The 14934-nt window shown below is 44.5% G+C and overlaps 1 long non-coding RNA gene across 1 annotated transcript in view; it reads right to left on the reverse strand.

Moving 5' to 3' along the window:
- Positions 1–14707: 14707 nt before the first annotated feature.
- Positions 14708–14934, reverse strand: part of LOC141085648 (uncharacterized) — a 10609-nt gene continuing 10382 nt past the window's right edge. The window contains exon 2 of the long non-coding RNA XR_012231346.1: positions 14708–14934. This exon is cut by the window's right edge and continues 974 nt beyond it. This is a non-coding gene — a long non-coding RNA (uncharacterized lncRNA).

Genomic DNA, 14934 nt, shown 5'->3' on the forward strand with positions numbered 1-14934 from the left:
CCCTTCAAATATTTTACCAACAATAGAGGTTAGACTTACTGGCCTATAATTTCCAGGTTCACTTTTAGAGCCCTTTCTGAATATTGGTACCACATTTGCTATGCGCCAGTCCTGTGGAACAGACCATGCCGCTATAGAGTCTCTAAATATAAGAAATAATGGTTTGTCTATTACATTACTTAGTTCTCTTAGTACTCGTGGGTGTATGCCATCCGGACCCGGAGATTTATCTATTTTAATCTTATTTAGCCGGTTTTGCACCTCTTCTTGGGTTAGATTGGTGACCCTTAATATAGGGTTTTTTGTCTCTCGGCATTTCATCTAGCATCTCATTTTCCACCGTGAATACCGTGGAGAAGAAGGTGTTCAATATATTAGCTTTTTCCTCATCATCAACAACCATACTTTCCTCACAATTTTTTAATGGGCATACACTTTCACTTTTGATTCTTTTACTATTGATATAGTTGGAGAACAGCTTGGGATTAGTTTTACTCTCCAGCAATGTGCTTCTCTGTTTCCTTTTTGGCAGCTTTAATTATTTTTTTAGATAAAGAATTTTTCTCCTTATAGTTTTTTAGAGCTTCAACGGTGCCATCCTGCTTTAGTAGTTTAAATGCTTTCTTTTTACTGTTAATTGCCCCTCTTACTTTTTTGTTTAGCCACATTGGGTTTTTCCTCTTTCTTGTCCTTTTATTCCCACAAGTTATAAACCGCTTACAGTGCCTATTAAGGATGTTCTTAAACATTTCCCATTTATTTTCTGTATTCTTATTTCTGAGGATATTGTCCCAGTCAACCAGATTAAGGGCATCTCTAAGCTGGTCAAACTTTGCCTTCCTAAAATTCAGTGTTTTTGTGACTCCCTGACGTGTCCCCCTAGCGAAAGACAAGTGAAACAGTACAATATTGTGGTTGCTATTTCCTAGATGCCCAACAACCTGCAGATTTGTTATTCTGTCAGGTCTGTTAGATACTATTAGGTCTAAAAGTGCTGCTCCTCTGGTTGGATTCTGCACCAATTGTGAAAGATAATTATTCTTGGCTATTAGCAAAAACCTGTTGCCTTTATGGGTTTCGCAGGTCTCTGTTTCCCAGTTAATATCCGGGTAGTTAAAGTCCCCCATAACAAGGACCTCATTATGGGTTGCAGCTTCATCTGCCTTAGTAGTAAACTTTCCGTGATTTCTGTTATATTTGAGGGTTTGTTACAGACCCCAATGAGAATTTTGTTACTACTTTTCCCTCCATGTATTTCGACCCATATGGACTCGACATCCTCATTCCCTTCGCTAATATCTTCCCTTAAAGTGGACTTTAGACAAGACTTTACATAAAGACAAACCCCTCCTCCACTCCGATTTTTACGATCCTTTCTAAACAGACTGTAACCCAGTAAGTTAACTGCCCAGTCATAACTTTCATCTAACCATGTCTCGGTTATTCCCACTATGTCATAGTTACCTGCTTCTAGTTCTACCATCTTGTTTGTCAGGCTTCTAGCGTTTGCAAGCATCCATTTTAGAGAATTTTGCTTTGTTCCAATCTCCTCCCTGTTGATTGTTTTAGAAATTTTCTTACCTCCCTTCTGAGTATGTTGTCTTGAATCTTCTTTGCCACACCTCATATCATTCATCAGTATAATATCTGGTTTCATGTTCATGTCTAACGTTTTTCTTCCCATCCCCTCTTCTAGTTTAACGCTCTCCTGATGAGTGTAGCGAGTCTTCTGGCGAATGTGTGTTTCCCAGGTTTGTTCCATCTCCTGGTGCCATACCCGTCTACTGGAAGAATAGAAGAAAAAACTACCTGTGCATCCTGTTCCTTTACTTTCTTCCCCAACTCTTCAAAGTCCTTGCAGATTGTCGGTAGGTCCTTCCTTGCCGTATCATTGGTGCCAACATGTATCAGAAGAAATGGGTGGACGTCCTTGGAACTGATGAGCTTTGGTATCCTATCGATCACATCCTTGATCTTCGCACCTGGGAGGCAGCATACTTCTCTTGCGGATATATCCGGTCTGCAGATGGCTGCTTCTGTGACTCTCAGTAGTGAGTCTCCCACCACTACCACTCTTCGCTTCTTGGCTGTACTTTTTGTTGTCACTTCTGGGTGTTGCTGTGTGCCCTTTTCTTCTTTGCTTGCTGGTTGTGCCTCATCCTTAGGTGTACCATCGTCATCCTCCGCAAGGCCTTGGTATCGGTTTGTCAGTTGTGTGGTTGGTGATGTCTCTACGGTCTTCTTGCTTCTTTTGGTCACATGCTTCCACTCGTCTGCTTTTGGAGGTTCTCTGACACTTTCTTCACCTTTTGTGACCAGTAGAGATACTTCTGTTGTCTAGGAAGTCTTCATTTTCTTTGAGTTTCAAAGTTGCAATTCTTTTTTCCAGACCATGCACCTTTTCTTCTAAAAGGGCCACTAATCTACACTTCTGGCAGGTGAAGTTGGATTCTTCTTCTGGTCGATCTGTGAACATGTAGCACATGTTGCAGCTCACCATGTAGGTTGTCACATCTGCCATGTTGCTCCTAGATCCTGCTGACTTGCTGCGTGTCTTCCTTCTTGTGTAATCTACTTAATCAGGCAAGCTTTCTTGCAATAATGTCCTAGAGGCAAAAATTCCAAGCAGCTGGTCCCGGCTGTATTCAACGATCCTCTTGCTTAGTGAGACTCTTCGCTTTTCCCAGAAGGCACCTGGAATATGCAAATTTTCTTGCACAAGCTTCAATCCCTGGTTCGGCGATGCTTTCCAAGCTGCTGGTCCCGGCTGTATCCAACAATCCTCTTGCTTAGGGAGACTCTTCGCTTTTCCCAGAAGGCACCTGGAATATGCAAATTATCTTCCTCAAGCTTCAATCCCTGGTTCGGCGATGCTTTCCAAGCAGCTGGTCCCGGCTGTATCCAACGATCCTCTTGCTTAGGGAGACTCTTCGCTTTTCCCAGAAGGCACCTGGAATATGCAAATTATCTTCCTCAAGCTTCAATCCCTAGTTCTTGTGCACAAAAAGGATCGGACCACCCCGTCCTGCATGGACTACAGGGGACTCAACGCCATCACAACCTCTGATGGACACCTGATGTCGAGCATCGAGGATCTGCTTGAGCGGTTGGCAAACGCAATATACACATCAATCATGGATTTGAGTCAGGGATACTGGCAGATTCCACTGAGCCCTGCCACGCAGGAGAGATCTGCCATCACCTCCTTCGGACTGTACAAGTCCACGGTCATGACCTTTGGCAGGAAAAATGCCCCTGCCACTTTCCAGCGGATGGTCAATCACCTGCTTCGGGGACTGAAGTACGCCGTGGCGTACCTGGACATCATTGACATCTTCAGTGCCACCTGGGAAGAACACCTTCAGCACCTCCAGGTGCTCAATCGTATTCTCCAGGCAGGCCTGACCATCAAGCCGGGAACGTGCCAAATAGGCATGAGCAAGGTCCACTACCTGGGGCACCTGGTAGGCGGGGGTTCCATGAGTCCAGGGCCTGAGAAAGTGGATGCAATTGTGTCCTGGCCCACCCCCAGGACCAAGAAACAGGTGATGTCCTTCTTGGGCACTGCAGGGTACTATAGGCGGTTTGTACAGGACTATAGCAACCTTGCAAAGCCCTTGACGGACCTCACCAAGCGGAGGCTACCCCAAACCATCAACTGGACAAACAGCTGAGGCGGCCTTCCGAGCTTTGAAAACAGCCCTGCGCAGCTGTCCAGTGTTGAAAGCAGTCAACAGCAGTTGGCCATTCCTAGTACAGACCGACGCCAGCGACTTTGGCCTTGTTGCTGTGCTCAGCCAGGTCGACTGGGGGAACCAAGATCACCTCGTGTTGCGCCTGAGCTGGAAACTTTTGCCGAGGGAAGTGGCATACTCCACCATCAAGGAGTGCCTGGCCATGGTCTGGGCACTGCAATGTTTGCAGCCCTACCTCTACGGGTGCACCTTCACAGTGGTAACTGACTACAACCCCGAGCTGGCTGCAGTGTCCGAAACCAACAGAAGGTTGCTATGCTGGAGCCTTGCCCTCCAGCAGTACGACTTTAACGTACAACACAAAAAGGGCAGCAAGCATGGCAATGCAGATGGGTTGTCCCACTGGGGCAAACCCGCTGAAATGCGCATGGTGGAATATTGATGGGTCCTGTCTCCTTAGCGCACTTTAGAAGGGGGAGGTGTCACGATAATGTGAATAGGATCTATGATTTCCCTTATTAGCACACCTTCCGGAATCTACCATTGCCTACACTTTTCTAGAACTTTCTGCCACCTTTATGGCTGCCAGAGACAAGCGACCCCCCTCCTTCCCCCCAGCAACTACAGCTTTGTTTTCCTAGCCTGCATGTAATTCAAACCTTCCTCTCTCACCTCACTCCTTTCCTCCCCCCTAAGGAATGCCTGTGCCTCTTCAAACATGTGCTGGCTCTCTCATAGCCTATAGTTAGAATCTAATCATTTTGTCATAAGGCGACGTGAGTTTGTGAGAAATTTGAAAATGACATGTCTGCGACGTGCGGCGACTAAGCTTCGTAGGACGTGTTTTTCCCGGTTTCAGCGCCAGCAGAACCCGAAAAATGGATTTCAACAGTGTGTTAGGAACAGCGGAACGCACTAAATAAAAATAATAATAACGTGCGTTTGCCGCTCGGGGTCCACCGTGCAGTAGGTATTACAACCGATGCTGAGTAATGGCAGATGAGCAATATGGCGATATAATGCACACGGGTTCACACACAGAGGCGCCGCAACAAAAACATACAAAAGGCTGAGCCTGTTCTCAGAGTCACAGGCCTCAGGTAAATGCACACATGGTATAAGGTCACAGAAGTAGGAACTAAGACAGAGGGGCTGCGTCCGTCTAGACCTACCGTGTGTGCGGCATCGCTACTGCGAACGCCAAGAAGGGCTGCAACTGCAGCGCAGGACACTGCCACTGGACACAGCGACAAAGCAGGCGCTATGTCGGACGCTAGCGCAGAGGTGCGGTGTGCACAGTGGCCTAAGGCTTGCCACAGACGGGCGCAGACTACTGAAATAATTCCCTAACCACATGCATAATATCAGTCAGTCACCAGAAGCATACATCCGTCACCACACATAACAGTATAGTCTATAATAGCGCATGGCGGAACGGCCATGCGCGCTTTTTATAGCAGCCGGGACCTTCTGGAAGCTTCCAGATCTCCGAGATGGACCAATGAGATCTGGAGCAGGACCTGAGCACATGACTCCCGATCTCCAATGGGAAACTGTCTCATGAGCATGCTCAGTAGAAGGACAGAGGGACTTAGCCCCTGGAGAGATTTGCTGCAAGGCAATCTCCTCTGCGGTAGATAAAGAGCAAGAGACCGCAGAATGTAAGGGTCTGGATTCCTGCAGAGCAGACGCAGGAACCTGACTCCTAACAGAGTTGAATAGACAGCCAGTGTTTGGTGTCAAAAGTAAGGTAAATTCAAGACCAAATGAGTGTCACTTCTGCTATTATTCTGCTAGGTTCTCCAGCCCAGTTCTGATCATTAGAAGTTTTCAGAACCAAATCTGTAGCTCTGGAAAAGGGGAGGGTGCAGGTAAGCCAGCCCCTTTAGTTATGTCACAAGCCCAGAAGTATAAGTTACTGCAACTAAGCCCAGCCTACAGTTGCTGCCTGGAAGCTGTTGCATTGAGACCCTCCATGCATTTTGATGTGTCGCCCCTCCCCCCAGCCTGGTTAGCCTGGAATGATCTAAGAAACATGTGATTTTCTTCTTTAACCCTGTTTTATTTGTAATTGCTTTGTACATACTTTTAATTGTCTCATTGTAAAATCTTTTTATACATTGTGTAAACACTGCCTATCTTTTGGGAGTAAAATATAAATTAGTTTAGTTTCTCTATGCTCTATAATGAATCGCATGTGCCTGTAGTTGATTACACTAATTTGGGTTAGCTTCGGACCCTCTTTAATTATTATTAAATCGGAGCTGGTGGCGGCGAAGTGTGTTCTGGGCTAGATGGGTAAGCTGGCAGTGACGGAACGGGTTTTATAAGCTGATTGTTTGGCTGCGGACAGAGCATCTATAATTCCCTCCCTGCAGCGTGCCTGATAGCCAGTCCACAGTAAGAAGCCCATCCGGCGACCAAATATCCTAGGTGCAGTTCCCTGACTGACCAGAGGGTAATGGGGCGCCGGAGAGCTGCAAGTTCCAAAGCAGAACCAGAAAGTAGGATACACATAAATCCCTGCAGTTTGTAACACATTGTTGGCAGTGGTGGGATAACTAAAATAAGCCCCCCTGCGGTAAATTGATGTCAAGACTAGCGTGCTGTTTTTCATCACATTGTGGCAGTTGTGGGATAACTAAGGCTAGTTTCACACTTGCTTTTTTTTGCAGCGCGTTTTTCCCGCAAAAAAACGCATTGAAAAAACGCATACAAAAGCATACAACTGCTGCGTTTTTTTCAAGCATTTTTATGAGCATGCATGAAAAAAACGCAGCGTTTTTATGCGTTTGTATGCGTTTTTAGTGCGTTTTTACCGCGTTTGCGTTTTTTTCCAACATTAGGTGGCCCCTCACACTAACCCAAACCATGACTTTACTAACCCTAACCCTGACCCTAACCCTAACCCTGACCCTAACCCTAACCCTGACCCTAACCCTAACCCTGACCCTAACCCTTAACCAAATCATACTTAACCCTAACCCAAACCCTAAACCCTAACTAACCCTAACCCTAACCCTGACCCTAACCCTGACCCTAACCCTTAACCAAACCATACTTAACCCTAATCCTGACCATAACCCTGACCCTAACCCTTAACAAAACCATACTTAACCCTAACCCTGACCCTAACCCTAACCCTGACCCTAACCCTAACCCTAACCCTGACCCTAACCCTTAACCAAACCATACTTAACCCTAATCCTGACCATAACCCTGACCCTTAACAAAACCATACTTAACCCTAACCCTGACCCTGACCCTAACCCTGACCCTAACCCTGACCCTAACCCTTAACCAAACCATACTTAACCCTAACCCTGACCCTAACCCTAACCCTTAACCAAACCATACTTAACCCTAACCCTGACCCAAACCCCAACCCTAACCCTGACCCTGACCCTAACCCTAAACCCCCTTAACTAACCCTAACTCTAACCCAAACCCCTAAATTCCATGGTTAAAAAAAAAAAAACGCATATGCAAAAAAACGCATACATGAGCATGCCAGTGCGCACATATGCGCATCCATAGGCTATAATGGCCATTTTTAGCGCAAAACGTGCGCATATGTGCGCATGCGCTTTTTTGCAGGGCCAAAAAATGCAACATGCTGCGTCTGGAAAATACAAACGCACACCCCAAAAAAACGCAGCGCATGAAAATCGCATACATGCGCTTACAAGCGCGCAGGTATGCGCACCCATGTTAAATATAGGGGAAAAAACGCATGCGCATATATGCGTTTTTTTCCAGCGCTAAAAAACGCAAATGTGAAACCAGCCTTAGATAAGCCCCCTGCACATGTGATAGCCGTGTGCTGGCCAAAGGTCACCCCTCTTTTCGTGACAAGTGCATTTACTGAACATACATTTCAGTAGGCCAACATTTTGGATTTTAAAAATCACTTTTCAACCTGGTATTATAAAGTATTCTAATATACTGAGATAATGACTTTTGGGTTTTCATTGGCTGTAAGCCATAATCAACAATAACAGAAATAAACACCTGAAATAGATCACTGTTTATAATGACTTTGTATATGAGTTTCACTTTTTGCATTGAACTGAAATAAACTACAGTAACTATTTGATGACATTCTAATTTTGTGATAAGCACCTGTATTATGGATCTGCCATTATATCGCACTTTTCATTATGGGCTTCTATAAAAAATATCTGTATGTATTGCCCAATAGCTCTAGTACATACAAGTTTTCCAGGGATTGTGGTTTGTCTATGCAACTTTCAGCAAAGTTCAGTTGTTTTTTTAAGCAGTGGGGTCCTCTTTTCGCTCCTAGGATCCAGCTTTGTTTAGTGTGTGTCGCATGATATTGGTTGAAACCATCACTGTTTCCAGGTCACCCTAAAGTTCTTTGGATGTTATAAGTGGTTTCTTGGCCACATTCCAGCCAACTTGAATATGGTTCTCATCAATTCTTCCATATTCCTGAAAAGTTTTGGATAGTTTAATGAGTACAACAAGGTTTACCCGTACAGGCCTCCAGACAATGCACTATCAGGGTGCAGTGGACCCATATAATTAGGATGGCAACACAGGTGCAAAAAATACCAACAAAATAACCTGCTCACATCCTACCAATACATGGAGGGGGCGGTTATCTGGCATATAGATGCACACGGAACTTGTGTTTGCAAAACCAAATGGGCCCAGCTGCACCCTGAAAAAGAGTGCAAAGAAAAACACATTTAAAAAAATGTGGAGTATTAGCTGATATTTTGGCCAAAATACGTGAGCCCGTAACCTGCGTCAAAGATCTCCACGTTTACGGGTACCTAACACTAATATATACTAATACAGCAAAGCACAGAAAGAGGAAAAAAAAATTCTCCAATAATGATACACAGCAAGGGAACAACAAGGTTTACCCGTACAGGCCTCCAGACACCCTGATAGTGCATTGTCTGGAGGCCTGTACTGGTAAACCTTGTTGTTCCCTTGCTGTGTATCATTATTGGAGAATTTTTTTTCCTCTTTCTGTGCTTTGCTGTATTAGTATATATTAGTGTTAGGTACCCGTAAACGTGGAGATCTTTGACGCAGGTTACGGGCTCACGTATTTTGGCCAAAATATCAGCTAATACTCCACATTTTTTTAAATGTGTTTTTCTTTGCACTCTTTTTCAGGGTGCAGCTGGGCCCATTTGGTTTTGCAAACACAAGTTCCGTGTGCATCTATATGCCAGATAACCGCCCCCTCCATGTATTGGTAGGATGTGAGCAGGTTATTTTGTTGGTATTTTTTGCACCTGTGTTGCCATCCTAATTATATGGGTCCACTGCACCCTGGTAGTGCATTGTCTGGAGGCCTGTACGGGTAAACCTTGTTGTTCCCTTGCTGTGTATCATTATTGGAGAATTTTTTTTCCTCTTTCTGTGCTTTGCTGTATTAGTATAGTTTAATGAGTAGAAAAGTTCTTTAAAACCTTTTGTACTTTTAAAATCAGGACGTCAACCCCTTAAAGTTTGTGCTAGGTGATATTATAATTTCTGCTCTGCTCAGAAAGCTGACTGGTCTTTCCCACTGGGGGACAGGTAGACTCAAATTTCTTTTTCTGATTTTCTACTTTGTTTTTGTGTATTACATATTTGAGTTTATACCCAAGCAGTATCACAAAACACTTTATTTCATTAGTTATTTTACATGGTGTAAAGAGGTGTTGACCACAACTATCTTATACAAATTCCCCATTGCAATTACTTCCATATTTAGGCAAGGATGTTTGTTTTGAACAATGTTTTATGTCGGTCCCTCCATTTGGAGGAAAAGAAACAGAGGCGCTCCCATGTGTGAGCCAACTCAGACTAACATAGTGGGGCCAAATGATGGACAGGCTCACCTGGAGGAGTTGCCAAATCACAGGCACCACTCTGGTAAAGGCAGACTGCAGCGGTTGTCATCAATCTCAGCAAGGATAAAAAAAAATCCAAAAAATAGGAAAGAAAAAATGATAATCTGAAGGGCAGTCTCAGCAGATAATTAAGTTTTTATTAATAATGTGTTTCTAGAGGGACCGCTCTCTTCATCTTGTACAAATCAAGGTAAAAACATACAGAGTGAAATGTGCACATAGACCAGGTATAGGTATTTAGATTCAATATTTATCCCTTACCATGTAATTACATATCAATATCAACATATAGCTCCAGATATTAAACAGAGAAATTAGCAATAACATATCATGGTATTCCCTGTATCAGCCTGTATGGTCACTACATTCATTCAATACTTCAGGAACTAATATTAACAATTTAAAAAAACAGAAACTTTCCCTATTCACCAATCTTTGATATCTATTAGTATGACTAGCCGGTGTTTATACTAGTATAAGTTCTAGATTGGCTAGATCTAGATACATTGATATCTGTCTGTAATTGCTAATCGCTGTTTAACCCCTTAACGACCGCCGATACGCCTTTTAACAGCGGCAGTTAAGGGGCCTTATTCCTCAGCGTCGCTTTTTAACGGCGCTGAGAAATAAGTGTATGGCACCCCCAAGCGTCGGAAACACTCCGGAATCTTGGCTACCGTGGATAGCAGAGACCCCAGAGAACATTATTTGGGTTGTTTTTTTACCGTTCCCAGTCATGTGATCACCGTTATTCACAGAAAATGTCAGATTTTCAATTAATTTCTCTCCAGTGATGTGCTAGATCATATCAGAGAGAAATGGAGTCCGCTGAGCCCCCCTGGTACCTCCTCCATCCCCTGATCCTCCTGCTCCATCCCTCAACTCTCCGCATTATCTTCCTGGAAGAAAACGGCAGGCGCATGCCAAGATTTGCAGGCTGGTACTCGGCAACAACCAGGCCTGTTGGTTCATTTTGATCACTGTGATAGGGTCCATCACAGTGATCAAAATAAAAAAAAAAAGGAAATCAAACCCCCCCTTGTCACCCCCTTAGATAAAAATAAAATATCTTATTTTTTCTATTCTTTGCAGCTATGGTTAGGGTTGAGGTTAGGGCTGAGGCTGTGTTATGGTTGAAGTTAGAATTTGGGGTGTCCACTGCTTAAGCACATCAGGGAGTCTCCAAACACAGTATGGTGCCCGCCATCAATTCCAGCCAACTTTGTGTTCAAAAAGTCAAACGGTGCCCCTTCCCTTCTGAGCCCTGCCATGCGCCAAAACAGTGTCTTTCCCCCACATATGGGGTATCGGCGTTCTCAGGAGAAAATGGACCACAAAAGTTGTACAATTTCTCATGATACCCATGTGAAAATAAAGTTTGGGCCTAAAGTAATTTTTTTGTGAAAAAAGTGGAATGCTATTTTTTCCCTTCCACGTTGCTTTGGTTCTTGTGAAGTACCTGAAGGGTTAAATAAACTTCTTGAATGTAGTTTTTAGCACCTTGAGGGGTATTTTCTGTCATATTGACCCCTCAAAGTGACTTCAAATGTGGTGATCCCTAAAAAAACGGTTTTGTAAATTTTGTTGTAAAAATGAAAAATCGCTGGTGAACTTTTAACCCTTATAACTTCCTAGCAAAAAAAAAAAAAAAAAATTGCTTCCAAAATTGTGCTTATGTAGACATGTGGGAAATGTTATTTATTAACTATTTTGTGTGACAACTCTCTGATTTAGGAGCACATAAATTTAAGTTTAAAAATTGAAAAAATTTTTCTAAATTTGGCAAATTTACATTTTTTTCATAAACGCAAGACTTATCAAAGAAATTTTACCACTAACATGAAGTATATATAGTATGTCTCAAAAAAAAAAAAAAAATCAGAATCAGTGGGAATACGTTAAAGTGTTCCAGAGTTATAACCTCATCAAGTGACTGTAGTCAGAATTGTAAAAATTGGCCCGATCATTAAGGTCAAAATTGGCTCGGTCACTAAGGGGTTAATATCTGGGGGTACATGTTTATATTAATGTGAGAGTATGTTATAATTTTATATTATATCAGGTAAGAGAGCGCCTTCAGATCATCATTTTTTCCTTCCTGTTCTTTGGGTCCATCATTTATGGCTTTTTTTTCTTTTACCTACTGTATAATTGGTTTGGGACCAGTGATATGCCATACAGCAGGCAATGGCTTCTATAGCAAATTCACAAACATCCTTAATAAAGTAACTCCTAATCTAGGCATCAATTCAGATATATCTTGGTCGAGGAAGCTGTAGCAGATATTGCAAATACATCTACGGGTACTGAATAGATCCTTATTGAATTGTATAAAAAATATGGGGGTATATGGTTACCTAATCTTTTGAATATGTTCCAGGGAGCCATAAATTGCATTCATTGCCTAAGTTTATGGAGGAAGCCATTATACAGTAGTGGTGATACTTTAAGGGGAGGTGCCGCAATTTTATATAATTTGCAAAAAAAGAGTAAGTAACAAAACATGTTTCAGCAAATGTTGTACTAACCAGGATTTATGGTTTGTTTGTAATAATGTTTTAATGTAGCCACTGGGCGCTGCCATCTTGATTTGCAGATCTGTGGAGGACTCATACAGTCTGCAAATATGGCCGTCCCTGGACATAGGAGACTGCGGTCGGCTCCCGACCCCACCATGCAGCCTCATTAGCAGTGAACTGAGCACGCCCCTCTGGGCTGCACCATTCACTGCTGTAGGTGTGGCTGGGCGCCATTTTACTGTAGCCCAGTGCTATCTGCTGAGCTCCACTTTCTGCACCGTGCTTCCTGCTCCAGCTCCACTGTCCTCCTGCTCTGTCTCCGCCTCCTCACTCACAGCCCCAGTGATATCCGGTAATCTGACACCTTCCTTTTTATGACAGCTTTTATGGCTGTCTGAGGAGGACAGTGACATATACAGCCCATAGTCTAGTGTATAATTGGGGGGGGGTGGAAGTTTCACCAGTGTGGGCATATCTGTAATACTGTCTTGTGTGATGCTGACTGCTGAGCCGTGTATCTAATCCTCTCCTGTGTGATGCTGACTGCTGAGCCGTGTATCTAATCCTCTCCTGTGTGATGCTGACTGCTGAGCCGTGTATCTAATCCTCTCCTGTGTGATACTGACTGCTGAGCCGTGTATCTAATCCTCCCCTGTGTGATACTGACTGCTGAGCCGTGTATCTAATCCTCCCGTGATACTGCCTGCTGAGCCGTGTATCTAATCCTCTCCTGTGTGATGCTGACTGCTGAGCCGTGTATCTAATCCTCTCCTGTGTGATGCTGACTGCTGAGCCGTGTATCTAATCCTCTCCTGTGATACTGTCTGCTGAGCCGTGTATCTAATCCTGTGTGATGCTGCCTGCTGAGACGTGTATCTAATATCTAATCCTATCCTGTGTGATACTGACTGCTGAGCCATGTATCTAATCCTCTCCTGTGTGATACTGACTGCTGAGCCGTGTATCTAATCCTCCCGTGATACTGCCTGCTGAGCCGTGTATCTAATCCTCCCCTGTGTGATACTGACTGCTGAGCCGTGTATCTAATCCTCCCGTGATACTGCCTGCTGAGCCGTGTATCTAATCCTCTCCTGTGTGATGCTGACTGCTGAGCCGTGTATCTAATCCTCTCCTGTGTGATGCTGACTGCTGAGCCGTGTATCTAATCCTCTCCTGTGTGATACTGACTGCTGAGCCGTGTATCTAATCCTCCCCTGTGTGATACTGACTGCTGAGCCGTGTATCTAATCCTCCCGTGATACTGCCTGCTGAGCCGTGTATCTAATCCTCTCCTGTGTGATGCTGACTGCTGAGCCGTGTATCTAATCCTCTCCTGTGTGATGCTGACTGCTGAGCCGTGTATCTAATCCTCTCCTGTGATACTGTCTGCTGAGCCGTGTATCTAATCCTGTGTGATGCTGCCTGCTGAGACGTGTATCTAATATCTAATCCTATCCTGTGTGATACTGACTGCTGAGCCATGTATCTAATCCTCTCCTGTGTGATACTGACTGCTGAGCCGTGTATCTAATCCTCCCGTGATACTGCCTGCTGAGCCGTGTATCTAATCCTCCCCTGTGTGATACTGCCTGCTGAGCCGTGTATCTAATCCTCCCCTGTGTGATACTGACTGCTGAGCCGTGTATCTAATCCTCTCGTGTGATACTGTCTGCTGAGCCGTGTATCTAATCCTCTCCCGTGTGATACTGACTGCTGAGCCATGTATCTAATCCTATTCTGTGTGATACTGACTGCTGAGCCGTGTATCTAATCCTATCCTGTGTGATACTGTCTGCTGAGCCGTGTATCTAATCCTCTCCTGTGTGATGCTGACTGCTGAGCCAATTATCAAATCCTCTCCTGTGTGACACTGTCTGCTGAGCCGTGTATCTAATCCTCCTCTGTGATACTGACTGCTGAGCCGTGTATCTAATCCTCCCGTGTGATACTGTCTGCTGAGCCGTGTATCTAATCCTCTCCCGTGTGATGCTGACTGCTGAGCCGTGTATCTAATCCTCTCCCGTGTGATGCTGACTGCTGAGCCGTGTATCTAATCCTCTCCTGTGATACTGTCTGCTAAGCCGTGTAATCCTATCCTGTGTGATACTGACTGCTGAGCCGTGCATCTAATCCTCTCCTGTGTGATGCTGACTGCTGAGCCGTGTATCTAATCCTCTCCTGTGTGATGCTGTCTGCTGAGTCGTGTATCTAATCCTCTCCTGTGTGATGCTGACTGCTGAGCCGTGTATCTAATCCTCTCCTGTGTGATACTGACTGCTGAGCCGTGTATCTAATCCTCCCGTGTGATACTGACTGCTGAGCCGTGTATCTAATCCTCTCCCGTGTGATACTGTCTGCTGAGCCGTGTATCTAATCCTCTCCCGTGTGATACTGTCTGCTGAGCCGTGTATCTAATCCTCTCCCGTGTGATACTGACTGCTGAGCCGTGTATCTAATCCTATCCCGTGTGATACTGACTGCTGAGCCGTGTATCTAATCCTATTGTGATACTGACTGCTGAGCTGTGTATCTAATCCTATCCCGTGTGATACTGACTGCTGAGCCGTGTATCTAATCCTCTCCCGTGATACTGTCTGCTGAGCCGTGTAATCCTATCCTGTGTGATGCTGACTGCTGAGCCGTGTATCTAATCCTCCCATGTGATACAGACTGCTGAGCCGTGTATCTAATTCTCTCCTGTGTGATACTGACTGCTGAGCCGTGTATCTAATCCTCCCGTGATACTGCCTGCTGAGCCGTGTATCTAATCCTCCTGTGTGATACTGTCTGCTGAGCCGTGTATCTAATCCTCTCCCGTGTGATGCTGACTGCTGAGCCGTGTAA

This window comes from Dendrobates tinctorius, unplaced genomic scaffold (assembly GCF_039654945.1).
Source record: "Dendrobates tinctorius isolate UK_male_01 unplaced genomic scaffold, ASM3965494v1 ptg000006l, whole genome shotgun sequence".
NCBI lineage: Eukaryota > Metazoa > Chordata > Amphibia > Anura > Dendrobatidae > Dendrobates > Dendrobates tinctorius.